Source organism: Onthophagus taurus, chromosome 1 (genome assembly GCF_036711975.1).
Source record: "Onthophagus taurus isolate NC chromosome 1, IU_Otau_3.0, whole genome shotgun sequence".
NCBI classification, from domain to species: Eukaryota; Metazoa; Arthropoda; class Insecta; order Coleoptera; family Scarabaeidae; genus Onthophagus; species Onthophagus taurus.
Genome location: NC_091966.1, coordinates 4,244,666 through 4,261,936, shown reverse-complemented (window position 1 = coordinate 4,261,936; position 17,271 = coordinate 4,244,666).

The window sequence follows — 17,271 nt, the reverse complement described above, 5'->3', positions numbered from 1 at the left end:
CTAATCTAACCCAAAACTTGTATTTTGTTTAGGAAAGATTTTAATGGGCACACTATACCCTTGGCATAGCATTATTCTAGATAATCTTTGAGTGCTCACAGTTACAACAATTCTCGAACTCGTTAGAAATAAACATTTGGTGTACAAAAAGCAACAAATCGATGCGTTTGTAGTTGTTTTCACTTTGTTTCCTTTGCAACGTTATGTAAAGTGTCAGAATAATAAGATTACAGAGATAATCTTCCGGTTTGAGATGGACAGCATCTTAAAGTCTCCTAGAGTTGGATTGAAGATCTGATCAATATAGGATAGTTCTTGGCCAGTTTGGGTGAGCCAGGTTTTTTATTATTAGCAATTATATTGCTGTATGATTTCTTGTAGGTGGTTTCCTTTGGCAGAGTTTTTTGTTTGGAGTTTGCATCTTCGAGTTTAGTGGCAGATTTAGGTTCGGGAGTGTAACTTGTTAGTTGACTTGTTGTATGGGACACTCAGGTAATGTCTAAAACAAGTTGGGTAGGATTTCCCATATAGACCACATGAGTCATTGATACCACATTTGACGCATCGTTGTATTGCCTAACAGTTTTTGGCCGTGCCCATAGAGCTGGCAACGGTGGCAATGCGTGGTATAAACTTTTTCCGTGATTTTGGGTCCAACAGAAATATTGACTCCGCACATTCCGCAGAGGGCTTCGATACCTAGAAAGTTAGGCTAAAATAGATTTCGATAAGGTAAAAAGACTTGTCAGAAATAACTATTACAATCACAGGTGTTGTACCTAACACAGTAATTGTTTGATAAACAAAAACTAAACCCCACTTAACCCAATCCTTCCTTTCTTGTTGGAAAAGTTTCTATGAGCACTATATATTTGACACAGCAATTGTTACATTTGCCAACTTGTCTTTTTGTTGGGGAAATCCCAAATGGCACACTAGAAGTAGATTTTGTTTGCCTACATGAAGCATACCCAACCCGACATTTCTTTTAATGAGGAAAGATCTGTATGGACACCTTGAACTTGGTTTTAAAAGCCAGCCCAACTCTTCCTTTCTGTTCTAATCTAATCTAACCCAAAACTTGTATTTTGTTGGGGAACGATTTTAATGGGCACCATACCCTTGACATAACATTATTCGAGATAATCTTTGAGAGCACAATTACTACAATTCTCGAGCTCGTTGGGAATAAGCATTTGGATGCTTTTACTTAATTTCCTTTGCGATTTTATGAAATTTTTCAAAATCCTGAAATGACAGAGGTAATCTTCTGCTTTGAGATGGACTGCATCCTAAAGTCTCCTAGAGTTAGATTGAAGATTTGTTCAATATTCTCTAGAAACAGGATTTTGAGGTTCTTGGCTAGTTTGGGTGAGCCAGGTTTTTTATTATGTTACTGTATGATTTCTTATAGGTGGTGCTTATTTAGGTTCGGGAGTGTAACTTGTTAATAATAATAATAATAGTTTATTTCTTAAATATACAAAACATGGTACATTCAATTCGTCAATAAAAAAAATAAAATTGACTTCAAGTTCCTCTTCCTCTCCCTCTGCTAAGAATTAAGTAAATTTCACTTTCTATTAGGTGTTTCTTCACTTCTGCTTTAAATTTCTTCTCGTCTAATTGTTTTATTCTTGATGGTAGAGCATTATATAGTTTTATTGAAATATATTTGAAAGTGACTTCTGTACTCTGTACCAGTAAATTGTTTCCATATCCTGTACTGTAGTTGTGAGAGTCTACATTTCTTTCCAATGTTTCTCTTTGTACATGAACATATTGGAGACAAAAAAAACAAAACAGGATGGTATTGTCTGTATCTTCAAGTCCCTAAAATAACCTCTGCAACTTTCTCTATAACCCAATTTTGTAAGTATTCTAATTGCTTTTTTTTGCAACATAAAAATCTCACCTGCTTCATTAGATGCGCCTCAGGTAAGTATGTCATATCCATACTATGAAAATACGCAAAATATACATTCCTTATTTCTTCCTCCGATAAACTTTTAGTTAACATTCTTAAACAATACAGTGCCATTGCCAGTTTTCCTTTCAATTTTTTTATGTGGTCCTTCCATGATAGAGTTTCCTAGAAACATTGTAGTATTATCTCTGACCTCTTGGTTTTGTTTTGTGAAGAAGGTGTATGTGTGTGTTTTTTCTCTGTTCAGTTGTAGATTATTTATTTCGAACCAATGTTTTTTCTTTTAGGTCTTCTAAGTCTTTAGAACTATTCATGAATGAGGTGTCATCAGCATACAAATACATTAAGTATGCCTTTATATTTTTTGGTAAAACGTTTAAATATAACAGAAATAAAACTGGTCCGAGCACAGAGCCCTGTGGTGCTCCTGTTTCTACTGTTCTCCATTCACAAATTGCTCCCTTCCAGTGTGTCTGTTATTGTCTTTCCTGAAGATATGAACCAATAAGTTTATTTCCATTTTCCTTTATGCCGTATTTTTCTATTTTATTCAAGAATTTGATAATTCACTGCGTCAAAAGCTTTACTCAGGTCACACAAAACTACTTGTGTATAATTTTGCGTATCAAAACCAGTTATTATACTTTGGATTACACTAAGCAGTGCTGATGTTGTTGATTTTTTTTTGATATACATGTTGATATCGTGTTATTAGATTATTGTCTTTTATGTGGTCCATGATCCTGTTTTTTATTGCAGTTTCAAAAACTTTGGATATTATTGGACTTTTATTATTCTTAGGTAACTTGTTGTGTGGGACACCTGTGTAAGGCTTCAAACAAGTTGGGTAGGCTCTCTCACATAGAGCACATGAGGCATTGATGTCACATTTGACGCATCGTTGTGCTGCTTGATAGTTTCTGGTCATGTCCATAGAGCTGGCAACAGTGGCAATGTGTGATGTGAACTTTTTCCGTGTTTTTGGGTCCAACAGAAATATTGTTTCCGTATATGCCGCAGAGATGGAAGATTTCGTTTTGATCCTTGCAGAATTGGACGTATACCTTTTCTCGGAAAATTTTGTCATAAATCTTTGCCGTCCTCTAATATGGCAGTCCCCTAATATGGCATCTTAAAACGATGTAGCGATTTATCCTCAGTTAGTTGGTGCGACGCATTGAGAAACAAAGTTTAAAACAGTGTCATTTTGGAGATATTTGGAAAATCTGTTTTTGAATCTTTTAATTGTTTCTTATTTGTTGATTAAACTTTCCCTGACTTGTAAGTTAGTAGCAGATTTAGATTTAATTTTAAAAACATCGAACAATAAATGCAATTAGCAGTTTGTGCTGATCTTGTAAAATGAAGAAATAAATATTATCGAGTGTAATTACGTAAGTTTATATAAATAAACATAATCTTGATTAATTTTTGTTACAATTTAAATGACTAATTAACTATAAATGGTGATTAAAGTTTCTTAGATGAAAATTCCTTTCCTTGACTGAAACGATTTTTCTCTTTTTTCTTTGTGTCATTTCAATCAACGTCAAATGATTTTTTTAATTGTATTAAATTCCTGTCGGTTGAGTTATTAAGTGCGGTATATAACATTAGTTAAATTAGAGAATGTAAATAAATCTGCATAATGTAAGGTAAATATCGCCGCCTTGGTGAGGACGTCGTCGTAGGTGAGCGAAATCAATTACTTCGCGCCTTGAGGCACAAAAATGGGGGCCTCCATATAGTTACCCTGTTCAGTCTGTGGGTGGATGCGTCCAGGGACGATATTTCACCGCGGGAATTGAAATACGACGGCTCCAATGTCCCGACTCTTATTTATGGAGTGTCACTTCGGTAATTCGCCACTCCCACGCGTCTTGATAACCACCACTACCACCGCGACCATCCAAAATTCCAGGACCCAAGATAACCTTCTCTTTAACTTTGATGCTTGGGAACGAAACGAAGGAAAATTAGTTCAAGTTATGTTTACCTTTAACTGTTAATTAAACGGGCAAACGAAGGGCGGCCGTTCTTTAAGTTGTTTGGCAAAAAGCCTTCGCTGGCGTGTAGTTTGTGGCGTCTTAAGATTTACGACCGCCCGCGCCTCCCACTTCCATGTTTATAAATTACGTGGAAGGGAAAATGAAAGTGCGGACAACGGGGCCGGAGCACTTCAGGCCGCTTTCCGGTGGTGGCGCGGTTTGAATTGTGTTTGAAGTCGGACGACTCGGACCGAAATTTATGGTCGCAGTTCAACTTCACCTACGACCACGTCCGCCCTAAATCAAACTCGCGAAACGAACGTCTTAAAGTGTTTTCAAGACGATCTACTAAAGGATGTTCATTAAACTAATTCCATATACACAGGATGCGGTTATTTCAAATCTCTTTTAATACAGTAAAAGTATTTTCCGAATTGTTTATACGATTAAATTGTTGTATATTTTTTATGAACAAAAAGTAGAACTAACACTAGACCAAGAACTAGAAACATTCGGGTTTAGTCGTACGTCTCTTAAGACGGCTAAATCCGAATGTTTCTAGTTCTAGGTCTAGTGTTAGTTCTAATGCTAGTGTTAATTCTAGTTTTAGTTGTTATTCAGCGTTAGATCGTAGTATATTTTTCATTGAAATAAAACTAAAATTAACGCTAGACCTAAAACTAGAAAGTTTCGGTTTTAGCCGTACGTCTGAAGAGTTTTCTAGTTTTAATTGCTATTAGCGTTAGATCGTTCTAATTGAAGTAGAAGTGGAACTAACACTAGACCTAGAACTAGAATCATTCGGGTTTAGCCGTCTTAAGAGACGCACGGCTAAACCCGAATGTTTCTAGTTCTAGTATTAGTTCTAATGCTAGTGTTAGTTTTAGTTGTTATTCAGCGTTAAATCATAGTATATTCTTCATTGAAATAAAACTAGAACTAACACTACACCTAGAACTAGAAACATTTGGGTTGAGCCGTGTGTTTGAAACCGCCCGGCGAAAAAAAAACCTTGGCACACCTAAACTGGCCAAGAACCACAAAACCCTGTTTCTAGAAAATATTGATCAAATCTTCAATCTAACTCTAGGAGACTTCAAAATTTTGATACCTTATATAACATTGCAAAGGAAACAAAGTAAAAGGCAAAAAATGCTTATTTCCAACGAGCTTTAGAATTGTTACAATTAAGAGCTCTCAAGAATTATCTAGAATAATGCTATGTCAAGAATAATGCCTTTACCAACAGTCCGGTAAAAAGTATCTCCTCATCGAAAGAGATTAACTTTTCAGAATACAATATATATACCGTATATTTTTTTATATTCTTGTTTCTGGGTTATTTCTCATTCTTTATCTAACATATTTCCAGAGTGTTTTGATTAAGTATCGTTCGGGCTTCTTGATCATCATATTTGACGTTTTTCTTTTACATATATTCTTGCAAATTTTTGCTTATTCTGGATTCTTCATTCTTTGTTTAAATTTTTTCAACATTTCTTCATCTAGCTTTGTTCGGGTGTTTTTTCCTCAGTATTTCAGTTTGATTGTTTATGACTTCTTTCTTTTCTTTTCTTTTTTCCTGTATTTTTCTAAATTTCTTGCTTGTTTTTGGGTTGTTTCTTCTGCTCTATATGTTCTGGCATGTTTTCATCTGGTTTCATTCAGGTTTTTCTGACTCGTTTCTTGTTCTTGTATTATTATAAATTTCTTGCATCTTTCTGAGCACTCTCCTATTTCATTTCTAAATCTTCTGCAATCTTACAAGCATCTTTTCATCTGTTAGGGTTTCGTTTGGGCTTTTTCGTCCGTATTTTAGTTACATTGCGTCTGACCCTTATCAATTTCCTGAATCCTTGCAAATTTCTTACTTGTTTCTGGACTGGCCCTTATTCTTTATATCTTCTGGCTTGTTTTGTTTTTGTTTCGGACTCCCTTCTTTCTCATGAATCTTTTTCTTGTATGTTTCTGGATTCTTTCATTTTTTTTGTCTATACTTTCGAATTTTTCCACCTCTGCGGAATGTGCGGAGTCAATATTTCTGTTGGACCCAAAATCACGGAAAAAGTTTATACCACGCATTGCCACCGTTGCCAGCTCTATGGGCACGGCCAAAAACTGTTAGGCAATACAACGATGCGTCAAATGTGGTATCAATGACTCATGTGGTCTATATGGGAGATCCTACCCAACTTGTTTTAAACATTACCTGAGTGTCCCATACAACAAATCAACTAACAAGTTACACTCCCGAACCTAAATCTGCCACTAAACTCGAAGATGCAAACTCCAAACAAAAAACTCTCCCAAAGGAAACCACCTACAAGAAATCATACAGCAATATAATTGCTAATAACAAAAAACCTGGCTTACCCAAACTGGCCAAGAACTATCCTATATTGATCAGATCTTCAATCGAACTCTAGGAGACTTTAAGATGCTGTCCATCTCAAACCGGAAGATTATCTCTGTAATCTTATTATTCTGACACTTTACATAATGTTGCAAAGGAAACAAAGTGAAAACAACTACAAACGCATCGATTTGTTGCTTTTTGTACACCAAATGTTTATTTCTAACGAGTTCGAGAATTGTTGTAATTGTGACCACTCAAAGATTATCTAAAATAATGCTATGCCAAGGGTGTAGTGTGCCCATTAAAATCTTTCCTAAACAAAATACAAGTTTTGGGTTAGATTAGGTTTGATTTTAGCAGAGAAACAACGTCTACTTGTAGGGTAAGGTTAGAATTTTTGTCAATAGAAAGGAAGAGTTGGGTTGGCTTTTAATGGGTTAACAAACAGCTACTACGCCAAATCCATGGTGACCATGCAGATCTTTCCCCAATAAAAGGAAAGTCGGGTTGGGTTTGCTTCATGTAGGTAAACAAAATCTACTTCCAGTGTGCTATTTGGGATTTCCCCAACAAAAAGACAGCCTTTGGAATGGCTGGATTTGCTTCTATCTGGCAGACTTAACAATTACTGCATCAAATATACAGTGATCATAAAGTTCTGTTTCGAAAAGAAGGAAGGATTGGGTTGAGGTGGGTTTAGTTTTTGTTTATCAAACAATTACTGTGTTAAGTGCACCACCAGTGATTGTAATACTTGTTTCTGACAAGTATGTTTACCTTATCGAAATCTGTTTTAGCCTAACTTTCTAGGTATCGAAGCCATAACTTTGGGTACCAAAAAATAGTTTTTACAGAAGTTGACAATGACTGGTAATAAAAACAACCCCATGGTTGTTTCCTCATATTGCGAATAAAACTTTTCTTTCCAGCTTAAATTGATTGTTGATAGGAAGAAGTTTACAAGTTCCAGAGATGTCTCGAGGGTGGTCTATAAAAACAACTCATCTTTTACCAACAGTCCGATAAAAAGCATTTCCTCTTTTTAACAGATTAACTTGTCAGAATACAATATACAGGGTGTCCCGTTAAGCGTACGGAGCGGCTGTATCTCAACAACGGTAAGGCCTAGAGGTTTGGGAAAAAAATCCTTATAAGTAAAGTGGGCAAGAGAAATAGCTGGAAATTAGTTTGAAGTTCGTAATTCGACCGCTAGGGGACGTAACTGCCATAGAGAAACATAAAATTCCTGCTATCTCAGAAATTTGGACGATGAGCTATAACGTTGACAACATCATTTAGTAGCTTGGATAATACCGCATCGCTTTTGTTGTGCGATATTTCTCATATCTGTCATAATAAGGGAGGGGGAAGACAATGCGTTTTCAAATGTTTACATTTTAATATCTCCTGGACCATTCAACCGATTTGAATGTTTTCGGTGTTGTTTGAAAGAGCATTTTATGCTCTTTTTAAAGATATTTTCAGTAAGACCGCTTGGTTTCAAACAAATAAGCTAGAGGGCGTTATCTGCAGCGGTTACATATTTTTGTGATTTTTGAAAAAAAGTTAAATGGAACGGTACTATTTACTTCACAGACCGTTAATCACCATAAAATTTGCTAAATATTACTGAAAACCGCATCTCGATATCTCCATCCATTCTCGAATTATACATTTTATTATCTAGAACCTTCCTTCACACTTTATCCAAACTTAGAACTGCTTCAAAACTACTTTTGAAGCATGTTGAAAAGCCAAATAAACCAAAAAAACAAAATAAACCAAAACACTTAGAATAACTTAAATTTTTGGCAAAAATAACTCACTAATGTGCGAAATGCCTTCCATAAACCTCGATGCATTTATTTAATCTAGTTTCGACGAAAAAAAAGCGCTGCTTAAGTCTCGGCCCTGGACACGTTTCTACTGGTATTTAATGTTTTGTCATATTTTCCCTGGTTATTGGTTTTTCTTGAAAAGTCAAGTCGTTTAGTCTACCCAATAGATAAAGGGGTGAAAGCAATGTGGGTTTTGCTCGAACCAAGAATGCATATTATGCAAGTTTACATCAGCTTCTGGACAGATGCTTCATGCATCCATAGCATTTGTGATAAAAGGTTTGGATTTGCCCAAATCATATTTAAAAGTCAATGGTAATAGTTCAGTCTATTATCATAATCGGTATCTGTTAAGGCATGATGTAAAACAACGCGGTGGAGATATTATTCTCTTGAGAACTCTTGTGGACAATTGTTTTCGGAGTTCCCAGATTATGTGGGATCACATTGCGCACCAATGTGATTTACGAATTCATACAGATGTCTGAATGGGCTACACGTTGCCAGTTTTCCGTAATCGCTAAGTCAATCTTAAAAACACGTCTAGAGAAAAATGTCTTTCTTTGTTGTAATTGCATTGCACATTTTTGCCATGCAGTTGCATCGTATTCGAAACATTGAAAATAAATCATCATACGCTCTATCATACGCTGCTGCGTTAGTAAATGACATATTTACAGTTACCATGGTTATGTGATTTGTTTTTCTCGATGAGGTAATTGGATCCGATTGATGGCACTCGAGTTTTTAACATTTTCTTCTATAACTCGAGAACGGGTGGCGATATCGAGATGCGGTTTTCACTAAAATTTTACAAATTTTAAGGTGACTAAGGGTCTGTAAAGTAAATAGTATCGTTCCATTTAACTTTTCTTCAAAAATCACAAAAATATGTAATCGCTGCAAATAACGTCCTCTAGCTCATTTGTTTTAATGCAGACGGCCTTACTGAAAATATCTTTAAAAAGAGCATAAAATGCTCTTTCAAACAACACCGAAAACATTCAAATCGGTTGAATGGTCTAGGAGATATTAAAATGTAAACATATGAAAACGCATTGGCCTCCCCCTCCCTTATTATGACAGATATGAGAAATATCGCTAAACAAAAGTGATGCGGTATTATCCAAGCTATTAAATGATGTTGTCAAAATTATAGCTCATCGTCTAAGTTTCTGAGATAGCGGGAACTTTATGTTTCTCAATGGCAGTTACGCCCCCTAGCGGTCGAATTACGAACTTCAAAATAATTTCCAGATATTTCTCTTGGTGACTTTGCTTATAAGGATTTTTTTCCCAAACCTCTAAGCCTTACCGTTCTAGAGATACAGCCGCTCCGTACGCTTAACGGGACACCCTGTATATATGCCGTATATTTTTTTGTATTCTTACTTGTTTCTGGGTTATTTCTCATTCTCTATCTAACATATTTCCAGAGTGTTTTGATTTGGTATCGTTCGTGCATCTTGCTCATCATTTTTGACGTTTCTCTTTTCCATATATTCTTGCAAATTTATGCTTATTCTGGATTCTTTATTCTTTGTTTAAATTTTTTCAACATTTCTTCATCTGGCTTTGTTCGGGTGTTTTTCCTCAGTACTTTAGTTTGATTGTTTATGACTTCTTTCTTTTTCCTGTATTATTCCAAATTTCTTGCTTGTTTCTGGGTTGTTTCTTCTGTTCTATATCTTCTGGCATGTTTCCATCTTTTTATCTGGCTTCGTTTAAGTTTTTCCTCAGCATTATTGTTTCTGATTCGATCCTTTTTTTGCATTCTTGTAAATTTCTTGCATATTTCTGGGTTGGCTCTCTCCTTTTTCTTTTCTAAATCTTCTGCCATCTTTCCAGCATCTCTTCATCTGGCTTCGTTTGGGCTTCTTCCTCCGTATGTTAGTTACATTGCTTCTGCCTCTTATCAATTTCCTGAGTCCTTGCAAATTTCTTACTTGTTTCTGAACTGTTCCTTATTCTTTGTGTCTTCTGGCATGTTTCCTCTGCGTCTGGTGTCGTTCGGGTTTATCCTGAGTATTTTTATTTCGGATTCCCTTCTTTTTTCTGGATTTCCTTTTTCCTTTCTGGATTCTTACATTTTTTTTCTATAATATTCTGCATCATTTAGATATTAACATCTAACAGAGCATTAAGAAAACAAAAAATAAATGGAGTCATAAATAATTTGAAAAAGAAAAATTATTATCTTATACAAATAAACGTCCAATAAATTAAATATTAAGGCGTTGTTAGAAAAGGAGATGAAAGAAAAGACTTTAGTCGAAATGAGTTAGGAGAATATACGAATGGTCTTGAGGAAAAGAGATGGAAGTAAGAGAAAATCATCATCAAGTTATATAGAAGAGAAGGTATATTGGGTCTGTGGGCGCAAGAAACAATTTAAATTTAAATGCGCGGCCGTCCGTGGTGTGGACCTTTAAAAATAATTAGCGTGGATTTATTCCTCCGGAGAGAAAGAGAAAGAAAGACGGAGGATGGTGGCGCCCTCGAAGGCGCGGGCGCGTACCGAAATAGCGCGCTTCGCTTATTAATCAAAAATTATTTTTGGGATTTATGATTGCCGTCGCCGTCCCAAAAGCCTAAAGCCGGCTCGTTTGAGGATCCCAAAAAACTAATTTACGACGAATGAACACAGAGAAACGTTCTTTAAAACCATCATTTAACAAATAGTCCAAACAAGAAATTATTTCACTTTTCAAATTTTAAATTAATCTAATTATTAACAAAAAAAAAACATCTTTTACTAGATACAAAATATACAACACATGTCTGATTATCGCAGTCAACTTAGATCAGAACGAATCAGTGCCGGTCTATCGAACAATTTGAGTCTCCACGGGTCGCCACAACAGCTCCAACTATATAATGGAGGAAGCGCACCTGCTCCCGAGAGAAGAGTATCAGGTGTTTTGTATTAAATACCCGATAGTCCGTACATCAAAGGTGGTTCCTTCCCCCTGTATCACTTCTCTTCACCTCGCCCCGTTGTATTAATCGCTTTCGACACGGAGTCATGCACGTCTAAAAATGGCATCAGTTCGTGCACACGTGTACTGATGATCTTCGTCAAAGAAAAATCGAAATTTAAATAGTAACTTGGTGTTAATTCTTGGAATCTCGGCGAAATAATAAAAAAAAATTGAGGAAAATACAGAATGGAGGAGAAAATAAAAGAATAAAATGGAAGAATAAAACGGAGGAGTTGAAGCCAAGAAGGCCTTGGATTCATTGTCCGTGGCCGCCTTTGTACACAAAACAGCTGTCAAACGGGACGTCTTCATTAGAAGAAGAAGAAGAAGCAAGAAACGATGTTTGTGGATATACTGGGATGTAAATTGTTTCTTATTTATGCGCTTTCAAAGAGACTCTAACGATTTCTCGAAATCAGATTAGTATTCTTAAAAAGGAAAGTTTTGAATCAAAAATATAATAATGCATAACTTAATCTATATTTTATTTTGATTTTCTTGGAATATTTAACCACAAAAAAATTTAGATTCCTATAAATTGGCATTAATTTCTAACCCAACGAATTTTCAAGCACAACAATGATTTCAATAAATCAAAAACTTCTTCCCCTGTCGCTTCTCTTCTTCGTTAAATCGGGTTGATACCCATTCAAGATTCAATGATCCCAATCCGGTCAGCATCACACAGGAACATACGGTTCGGGGATTCCCCGGATCGAACGAACGTATGTTCCCGCCCAATTAGCGAACCGGATAATGACGTCACGCGTCACGTTGCACTTGCACGCTTGTTGATTCGGGCGTGCGCCACCAGAAGTGCCGTCCGCGACGGGGATCTCGGTGCTTTGGAAGGGTGACTTAGCGACCCCTGCGTTCGGGCGAAATTCGAACCTACCAGAAAAGGGGCTTGTTGCTGTGTTGGTGAGGGTTTTTACTACTAATGATTTTCCGGGGGGAGCTACCGAACGGGGAATCGCCTTTTTTCTTTTATATCGCTTTGACGTCGGCAGTTTTCACTACGGCAACAAAGGGATTTTGTTCTCCGTAGGGGTGAATAAAAAAGGAAAAGAGAAGAAAAAGGCGTTTGGGTGGAGTGTAAGAAGAGAAAGAAAGGAAAATGATTAGGAAAAAAATTTTGTTAAAACCATTTTAATGATCTAAGACTCATTAGATATGTGTTGTGGTATATACAGGTGTCCCAATTTCGATGTCCGCATAGGTCATCTCCGAAACTAAAAGAGATAGAAAAAAAGTAGCTTACATGTCATGATCTCGTTTTTCGAGGAAATGCTAATTCCCGAAAACTCCGAACAGCTATCGTCTTTTGTTTTCGCCCTATCGGCAAAAACTGAAAATTTTACAAAAACGACATTCGCGAATATCTCACTTATTATCAAAGATGGAGTATTATAAATAAAACATTATATGGGCAACTTTTTACGAAGAATTCAGTGGCGTAGGTAGAATTTTTTTCCCATCCTTTATTTTCGAGATTTTAGACGTAACTTTATTTTTTTAAATGGAAACCATAGTTGGCTATGACTTAAAATAATTTGTTATTTTCTTCTGATGACAAATATACAGGGTGGTTCAGTTTTTAATCGGGAAACTTTACTAGGATGTAGTACTTGCTAAAATAACACAATTTTTTTATATAAACATAGGGTCGCAACTCTTTTGTTTTCGAGCTATGAGCAATCAAAGTTGAGCCAAAAATTTACATTTTGTTTTGTATTTCGCTTGTAAATAAACCGTAGAATTTGAAACTTTGTACGTGTGTACTACTGGTTAACACCTTATTTTCTAGCATACCTTAAACTTCCTCAGCGCCCTCTAAGGGGATAAAATTCACCACCCCCTTGATTTTTTTTATAATAACTTTTTAACGCTATAGAATATTAACATTAAAAAATATGGGTTGTAAAGCTCATTCTTTAATGGTACTTTTTTCTCTCTTTAGTATTTTCCTTAAAGTTAATAGTTTCCATGTAAAAAATAAAATATCGTGCAAGTTGCCTCATAATTGTTGATGATAATTAATAATTTTTGACTGTTATTAAGCAACAGTATCAATTTTTTAATATTGTTAAAAACAACGTAATTTGTTCAGACAGGCATTAATCTTATTTATGATTTTTCTTATGCAAATCACAATTAATTGGTGTTATTTAATTAGTACTAGATCCTAGTAAGTGCACTACTTCCATAGCCAGCTATAAAGAGAATTTTTTTTAATAATAGCAGCACTTTACAGTACAATGTAGCATATTTTATTTTTTTACGCTAAAACTATTAACTTTAAGGAAAAAACTAAAGAGACAAAAAAGTACCAATAATGAATAAGCTTTACAACCCATATTTTTTTATGTTAATATTCCATGGTGTTAAAAAGTTGTTATAAAAAAATCAAAGGGGTTGTGAATTTCATCCCCTTAGAGGGCGCTAGGGAAGTTTAAGGTATTGTTGAAAATAAGATATTAACCAGCAGTACATGCATACAAAATTTCAAATTATATGGTTTACTTATACCCGAAATAAAAGATAAAGTGTAAATTTTTGGCTCAATTTTGACAGCTCATAGCTCGAAAACAAAAGAGTTGCGACCCTATGTTTATATAAAAAACTTGTGTTATTTTGGCAAGTACTACGTTCTAGTAAAGTTTCCCGATTAAAAACTGAACCACCCTGTATATAGTTTGTGTTGTATATTTCTTATAGTTTGTTCCATCTAAATCTAATGTATGTATTTAAAAGTTAATGTTGCTATGGTGATAACTAAGGCACGGAACTTTTGTAACAAAAGAATACGATTTCCCCCTCCACTTGTTCTCAGTGGCTTCCTAGAAAACTAGCCAATGAGAAGAAGTGGAGGGGGGAAATCGTATCGTTTTGTTACAAAAGTTTCGTGCCCTAGTGATAACCATACATACTACGATTTAATATAATGTATCAATTTTTTTTGTTCTTTCTAAAACTATTGTATGTATTTAAAACTTAATGTTGTTATGGTGATAACCATACCATGAGGAAAAGCTTTGTTTCCAATTATTGCCAAAGTTTGTAGCAAGGAGTTTGTAGTAGTATTTAAAAATTCACTAACAACTCTGGCATTATGTGCTGGTGCTCCGTCATATTGAAAGTCTATCATTTGAGACATATTTTGTGCCAAATTGTCGACCAAAGGCTCAAGTGCTGCCTTAATATATTGAGGTATTTCTCTGAGTTAAAGTTTTTATGGTAGATACTATATGGCAAAATTCTATTATCTAAAAGGGCACACCATACATTGAACCCCAAGCTTCTTTGAACACTCAGAGACTTCTTCGGTCCAGATAACATTTTGAACAAACAGCAGACTATTTAATTTTTCTAAATATCATCTACAAAATTCTAATCTTCGATTGACATCTCCGGCACGTAAATAAGGAGTTAGCCCCGCTTTGTATGATTTATACTTATTTTTCTTTCATATTCGGGAGCAACGGCTTTTGGGTCAGACGTCTTGTTGCAATTTCTCTTGCAGGTCATTTTGGTATGTTTTTGTATGTGGTTTGGGGAAGGGCCAAATATCTATTAAATTTTCTGCTAACCGGCTGAAGGTTCTTACGTGCGGTTGTCTTCTTTCTGGATATCTTGTGAAATAAAATTCCGCGGCTAACGTCGCATTCTTATCTGATAACATGTAGCATTCCATCATGTTACATTTTTCATAATTTTCGAAATTCATTGTAAAGTTTTATTTGGTTTTGTTATATTTTGACACTTAACATGCTGGTGCATCGTACCAGCACATAATGCCAGAGTTGTTATCGAATTTTTAAATACAAACTTTGACAATTATTTGATACATTATGTTCCATCATAGTATGTATGGTTATCACCATAGCAACATTAACTTTTAAATACATACATTAGTTTTAGATAGAACAAAATGAATTTTTGTTAATTATTCAATAACTATAAGAAATATACCCCATAAACTATATATATTTGTTATCAGAAGAAAATAACAAATTATTTTAAGCCATAGCCAACTATGATTTCCATTTAAAAAAATAAAGTTACGTCTAAAATCTCGAAAATAAAAGATGGGAAAAAAATTCTACCTACGCCACTGAATTCTTCGTAAAAAGTTGCCCATATAATGTTTTATTTATAATACTCCATCTTTGATAATAAGTGAGATATTCGCGAATGTCGTTTTCGCAAAATTTTCAGTTTTTGCCGATAGGGCGAAAACAAAAGACGATAGCTGTTCGGAGTTTTCGGCATTAGCATTTTCTCGAAAAACGAGATCATGACATGTAAGCTACTTTTTTTCTATCTCTTTTAGTTTCGGAGATAGCCTATACGGACATCGAACTTGGGACACCCTGTACACACCTTGGATTCTTTTCATTTCAAAATTGTGCACAAATATTAGTGGTGCTCAATCTTGAAATTGAAGATGATGACAAAACAAAATGATTAGGGCATAATGACATAAACTCATAGATCCTAGTCAAATCAAGACATCTTTCATTTAAACTTAATTAATATCTGGATCTACTTTAGATCTGTCACAGATAAGGTGACACGTTTGCTCCCATAATATTTAATCCGACTGTAAAAGCTGTCATGCGGGAGCTTCGATCCTAAGTTGCACATCAATTCACAAAAGAAGACACTAAAGTAGGATTCATAACTAACGAATTCAAAATAAAATGTATGAAGTTCACAAGAACTCAAATAAGAGAACCAAATCATCTCAACATAGGAAATTTCTTATTTGAACGTATACCACTATCGCACTATTATAAGACCAAGTAGATTATATGGATGCGAAGCATGGATCATGACGACTGGAGCTGAAAACGAATTAAGAGTCTTTGAAAGACCGATTTTGCACATGATTATGGTCCGATACAAAATGGTGTTGGAAACTGGAGAATGAACCATGGAGTGGTCCAGTTCATGGATGGCGGAGACAAAGTATGACACATAAAAGCGCCGAGAATAGTATGGCTGGAACATGCGAAAAAAAAACAAAACATGTGAATATGTGCTGAAAAAGATGCACGGAGACAGAGGAGTGAAGAGAATTGTAGAATGGACACCACAAGAACAAAGAATGAAAGAACCAAAAAACGATGGAAGGATGATTTTATAGAGGACGCTGCTATTCATCACTTCTGCCTCAATATTTTAGAGCAACTAACACTATATCACTTACTTCTCATACTCAATTGATGATTACCAGATCGTCATTATACAGGGTGTTTTTGTAAGTCGTGGCAACTACATTGATTATAATTCATACATCATTATTATTAAATCGTTTAAGATTACGATTGAAAAAATCGAACCACGGGATCAATGCTATACAGGGACATTACAGGACTATACAGTTTCTGACATTTCAGAATATCCAAAGTTACGTGTTGGCATGTCCTACATGAACAGCAATTTTATTGTATCTATCCATTTGTCGAGAGTACAAGAATTTAAAATTGCTGATCATCCGCTGCCTGTACAGTGTTGCCATACTATGCTGGAAAAGTGTGCTATTATACTGCGTTTTTGAAAAAAGTACTTTTAACAGATAACCATTAATTTGTGAAGAATAATTGTACTGAAGAAAATCCAGATTTCATGCTACGTTGAGTAATAATTTGACAGATTTCTTTTAAACGTTTGAGACCAAACATTTTTACACGAATCGTCATCATTTTGACTCTATATTTGTGATTAAAATTATGCCACGACTTACAGAAACAACCTGTATGTTATGAAATTTACATCTTCGTCTTCTGCCTTTAGATTTGCCTGCAGAATTTGGCCAAAGAAAATGTTGTAGTGAATTTGTCCCACAACTGATCTTTGTCACTTTTTATCAAACATCATTATATTCAATGTATGAGTTGTTGGTCTAATCTGGTCTAATGATGATGAATCGAATATGTTTCTTACATCAGGCATGGTTAAAATACATTTCTTCTTATTATTCTGAACACTTTTAGACATTTTGTTCTCTTCAAAACCTTCAAAACTTCTTCTATTGCGTCTGTTTTCAATTTATTTCTCTTAGAACTAAACCACCCTAGCCAATCTAAATTTCTTATTTGGCACTAAAAAGGAAAATCTTGTACTACTGGTGGCATCTGTAATTACCAGACTGATAATTACCACTAAAAATTCTCCT